This window comes from Leptonychotes weddellii, chromosome 15 (assembly GCF_054177405.1).
Source record: "Leptonychotes weddellii isolate Sample4059 chromosome 15, ASM5417740v2, whole genome shotgun sequence".
Classification (NCBI taxonomy): domain Eukaryota; kingdom Metazoa; phylum Chordata; class Mammalia; order Carnivora; family Phocidae; genus Leptonychotes; species Leptonychotes weddellii.
In genome coordinates this window covers 17,022,758-17,027,995 of record NC_138383.1, presented here as the reverse complement: position 1 = coordinate 17,027,995, position 5,238 = coordinate 17,022,758, and positions in this window count along the sequence as shown.

Genomic DNA, 5,238 nt, shown 5'->3' with positions numbered 1-5,238 from the left:
GAGGGGGCGGAGACCGAGAGGGGAGAAGAAGGGAGGGGGATCTGGATGCAGCTCGAAAAGCCGGAGAAAGTCGTCTTTCCGTGCAGCTAGAGGGTAGGCGGGGAGGTAGTGGTTTGGGAGAAACCGCACAGCCCAAGATCCCCTGCTCGCTTTCCACTCGGGGAAGCAGGGGCTAGGATCCGTACCCACTACTAGCGTCCCTCGGCGCCCAGCGATCCCTTAAAAGGGCGATGGTGAAAGATTACTCCGCTCCCTTCTCTCAGCTTAGAGCCGAGGTTCAGTTCCGGGCGTGCCTCACCTTTTCCCGTTATCCTGTTTCCCAATTAGGAAAAGGAACAGGAGGAGTTTAGGGAGATCCCCAAGGGGCAGGAGACCCATCCCCATAGGGTCTCGGGCTCAGGGGCAGCTTCGAAGGACTCGAATGGTGGATAGCTAGATCCCAGTCTCTGGAAGAATTTGCAAAGACCGGGGAAACGTCTTCCAGAGGGAATTCGAGATCTTATTTTAAGTCTGGATGGGAGAGCTGGTCCATACCCCCTGCTTACGGAATACGGAAAGAAGTAACTCGCTATCCTTCTTCAGAGTCCCATCTCAAGAAGTAAATAAAGTGTTAAACCCAGTTAGGTGTCTGCCTTCGCCAGCCTCCAGCTCCACCCCAGACCTGCTGGTAAAAGATAGTGTGTGGCCTTGGAATACTTGTAGGTTCAGCCTGGAGACCCACCCTCTGCTCAGACAGCATATGGGGCCAGCCACGGTACTTCTCTGACCTCAGTGTCCCCCAACCCCTCTAAGTGTCTTCCAGAATATGCAGAGATCATCCCTCTTTCTTGCTAGCTGGACTCCTAAGACCAGAAATGGACCACAGCGCCTGGCTGGCTCAGTCGGAGAAACCTATGGCTTTTGATCTCCGGGTTGTGAGTTTGAGTCCCACTTTGGGTGTAGAGATTACTTAAAAATAAATTTTTTATTATTATTATTAATTATTATTATTACATAGGCTCCAGGCCCAACATGAGGACTTGAACACACAACCCCGAGACCAAGAGTAGCATGCTCTACAGCCAGGCACCCCCAAAATAAAACCTTTTTCTAAAAAAAGAAATAAAATGAAAGAAAGAAGGAAGGGAGGGAGGAAGGGAGGGAGGAAGAAAGGAAGGGAGGGAAATGGACTGCGTCCTAGAAACTTGCTTGGAAATCTCAGAAATGGGTTTTACTTGGGAATCCATCCAGGAAGCAGGGGACTGGTCCCCAGGGCCCCAAGAGACTCAATTCACCCCTGAGCTCTGGAGGGGATAAATTTGGGTATATAGATATAGGGAAAAGCCATAAAACCAGACCAAACTCTGCTGAAAGGCCTGGTGCCTCTGAGCTCCCCCCACCCCGTTACTGAGGGAGGAGAAGAAAGTAAGTTAGCGACCCCACATGGTGGAGACTGGAATTGCAGGTTTCTGTTTCCAACCTGAGGCTTGAGGGAGCACACTGTTTCCAACCCTCTCCTCAGCCCTCAAACCAGAAGATCCTCCTAATTCAACTCAGAAAAAAAGTCCCCTTCCCATTATGAAGGCTACCCTCCACTGTCACCTGTCCACCTCTGGGCAGAGAATCACTCAACTAATTGCATTTGGTTGGGAAGTGGAAGGATCTTGAATCCCTCTGAAATATTAATTACTTCTCAATCAGGCAACTATTATGCCACAGCAACCCACAGCAAACCTTCAATCCCATTCAGGATCCCCAAGACAAGGTGGAATCCCAGATTCTGGCCCACTAGGGAGGTGGAATCCAATTCGTTATTCTTACAAACTGCCTCCCCACCCACATCCCCAGTAACTGTCAGTCGACGGGTATCAAGTATCTCTCTAAAAGGGCCTTACAGAATGCCAGCCCTTCACATCTTTTCAGGACCTTAGAGTTGATAAATTGTTTGATTCTCCCAACAGCCCAGTGAGGTTCCGGTGTGGGAAGAAGAATTTCTTGATGCAGAGTACCATGCTCCTATTTTGTTTCAGACAAGGTGCCAGCTTCAGTAGTACCAAGTCGAATACCAGAGTCATTGGCTCCTGATCGCCTGGCTCCGAGTCTAGGGTGTTGGTCAAGGAAGGTGGGCGGTGTCAGACACAAAAAGGACTTTCTGGTGGTATAGTTGAGCGTCCTACCAGAGGTGCAGTAAGTGGGCCCCAAGGAATGAGAGTGCTACTGGCGGGAAATAGAGTAGCTGAGAAGGGAAACAGGTTGGAGGGGTCCAAAATGCATCCCATGGCAGTTAGCAGCTGCCCCTTGGGGTGGGGGGCCCGGGTGCAGAAGAGTGGGGGAGGCCGGGGGGATAGCGTCCTCTCCCTCTGTGGTCTGTAATTAGCTCAGTCTGCCTTCCTGCCTCCTCAGATCACAAGGGTGCAGTCAGTGTCTCTGCTTCCCCTAAAATCAAGGGTTTTCCTCTGGTGGATGTTCATCGCAGGGCTTTGAGAGTCAGGACACGGAGAGAAATAAAACTCAAAGCGGCTGCTCTGAATTTCTAGCAGATCTGGCGTGGTATAGAGTGATGTTGCACTCGCGATAACGACCAGCAGGGGCCGCCAACAGCTATCGCAAGCCTACACCCTCACGTCGCCCTGACCCCTGCAACTCGCCAGTCTTGTTCTGGAAAACTTTTCTCTTGGATGTACCTCTCAATGGGAAAAAAAAAAAAAAAAAAAAAAAAAAGTTTGAAACTCTCACTGCATATATATATGCAGTCACATTACCTCTCTGAGCCTCAATTTTTTCATCTATACAATGGGGATAACCCCCGCCCCCCAAGGGAGAGGACCCATGTAGAGTGACTGTCACAATACAACTCACACAGAAGGTGCTCCATAAATGCAGCGCCCCTTTGGGTCCGGGTTGAACAGGCTCTAGCTGGGTGCCATCTGAGCAGTGGGTGTTTAGTCTCTGTCCCTGGATATCTGGTGTGCCCATAACTGACCTCAGGTCCTCCTGGGGCAGGCAGGGGCGCATCCCAGGGCTGCTGGTTCCACAGGTATCTGATATGGATAGTATGTCCTCTTCCCGCTGCCCACACAAGCATGAGTGGCATCTTGCCCGGTCCCATCTGTGCCACCCACTTTTATCCTCTCCTTCCTCCCCTGCTCCCACCAAGTTGCCAAGGGCTTTGCTGTGGACACCGTATAAGGGGGCCAGGCCTAGGTAGCCCATCACCAGAGCAGAGGGATGAGCTTGCAAAAGGCAGTGCAGACCCTAAGAGTGAGAGGGAGCCTTGCTAGCCCCCCCAGTAACCCAATATCCATTGCTGGAGACCCTCACAAGCCAGTGATGCCTCGGAGCCCTCTTGTAGACCTGGAGAGGGCAGGGGTGAGGGGTCAAAGGGAAGAGAGTGGGGGGAGGCTCTAGACAGTGGGAATACATGCCCTGAGGACTGTGTGAGGCACTCGGGTTGTTGTTTGGAGACAGAAAGAAAGCAGAGAGGAGCGTCCCCACCAGGACTGGTGACCTGGAAGAGGGCTGCGTGCGCAGGAGTGCACGCACGCACGCACGCACATACGCACACACGCCCTGCGCTGCTTCCCACCCCCTGCGCCCTGGGCCAAGGGAGCACTTGTAGAGTGGGTTGGGGCAGAGACGGAAGGGACAGGGACAGGGGCTATGGAAAGCATTAGGGCAGCTTGCTGGGTGACTTCAGGCAAGTCGTTTGGTCTGGGCTGGGTAATATCCACCTCACAGACTCCGCGTAGCCAGGAGGGGGTGACCCATACAAAAGTGCTTTGTGAGCCATGGCAGGGGAGCAGGGTTACCCAGGGCAGGCCCTGGCCATGCCCCTTCCCAGGAAAGCAGGGAGGTCCCAGTCCCAGAGCCATTCTCTGCCCCTCCCCTGCCACACACAGCAAAAGCTCTTTCGCCCTCAGCCCTGCTTGGTGCCAACTGCTCAGCTCCAAGCCTCCCGGCTGGAATCTTCTCTTGCCCTATGCATTGGGGTTTAGCCACCCTGGGCCCACGCTGTGCACCTCTCCTGTCTGAGGTGCCTGAGGGCAGAGTGGGGGACCTCCTATCCCTCCCACAGGGGCTCCAAGGCCTCTGGCTTTTCCATCTCCGGCTGCCTGCTCTGTGCTGCCGTGGGGAGCACAGGTGGGCCCTGAGAGGGGGAGAAGTCCGATCATCTCTGCCTCCCGCCACCACCATTGCCCTTCTCCAGGCCAGAGCCCTTGGGGGCAGGGCTGCCCTGTCACCTCCGTGGCTACAGAGTGTGGGAGGGCTCACCATCCCCCGAAGCAGACTGGGACTGTATGGGTCCAGTGCAGCAGGCCTCAGGGTCTGTGCTGGAGGTGCGGGGAGTGGGGGACATGGTGAGTGCTTATGGCAGGAACCCCCTGGGCGTGCCCCTCTCCATCATCCCCTGCCCCGCTCAAAGACCAGCAAAAGGATATGCGCGGGTGGGTGGCCGTGTTCCCCCAGGAGCTCTGGGCCTTCCTGAGCCAGGCGGGCGGACACCTGGGAGACATGCACAGCACACGCGGACGGCACACCCGAAGGGCCTGAAGTATGCGCAGGGACATGTCCGTGGGTGTGTTTATGCGCGCGTGAGTGGGTTTGTGATCGTCTGTGTGTCTACGTGGATGCACAAATGGGGTAACTGTATGCTGTGTCTACGCACACACACGTGTCTGCACGTGTAGCCTGCGTGGGTCCGTGTGCTGTGTGTGTGTGTGCTGTGTATGTGTTTGTATGCACACGCGCGTGCATATGTGAGTTAGGGGAGTGCCAGTCTCTGCTACTGTGGAATTCTGAGCACCCTCCCCAGCAGCCCAAACCTGCTTCCCCCATTGCGGTTTTGGGGCTGGGGATAGGAGGCGGAGGAGGAGACCTCCCGAGGACCCTGAAAGTCTCCCTGGGCCCCTCACTGCCCTTCTCATGCTGACCTTCTCATGCTGACCATCTCCTTTCCTGACCCCTCCTCCTCAGCCCCCCACGACTCTGTTTCCTATCCTCACTTTCTCCCTCTCTTACTTACTAGGATCTTAGGTCTTTTGAGGAGGGCTTGACCGGAGTCACTTAGCACCCCCCAGTCCCTGAGCCCCTGGCATCAGAAACTCAGTTGCTATAATTCAAGGGTCCAAATGGATTTTCTCCAAAGATCAGGCATGAGCTTGAGTCCTGAAGTTCTCTTTGGACCTTCTGTTCTCCCCAGTACTGAATCTTCAACCCAATGACAGTCTTGGGATGTGAGCTCCTATCAGCCAACTTCAC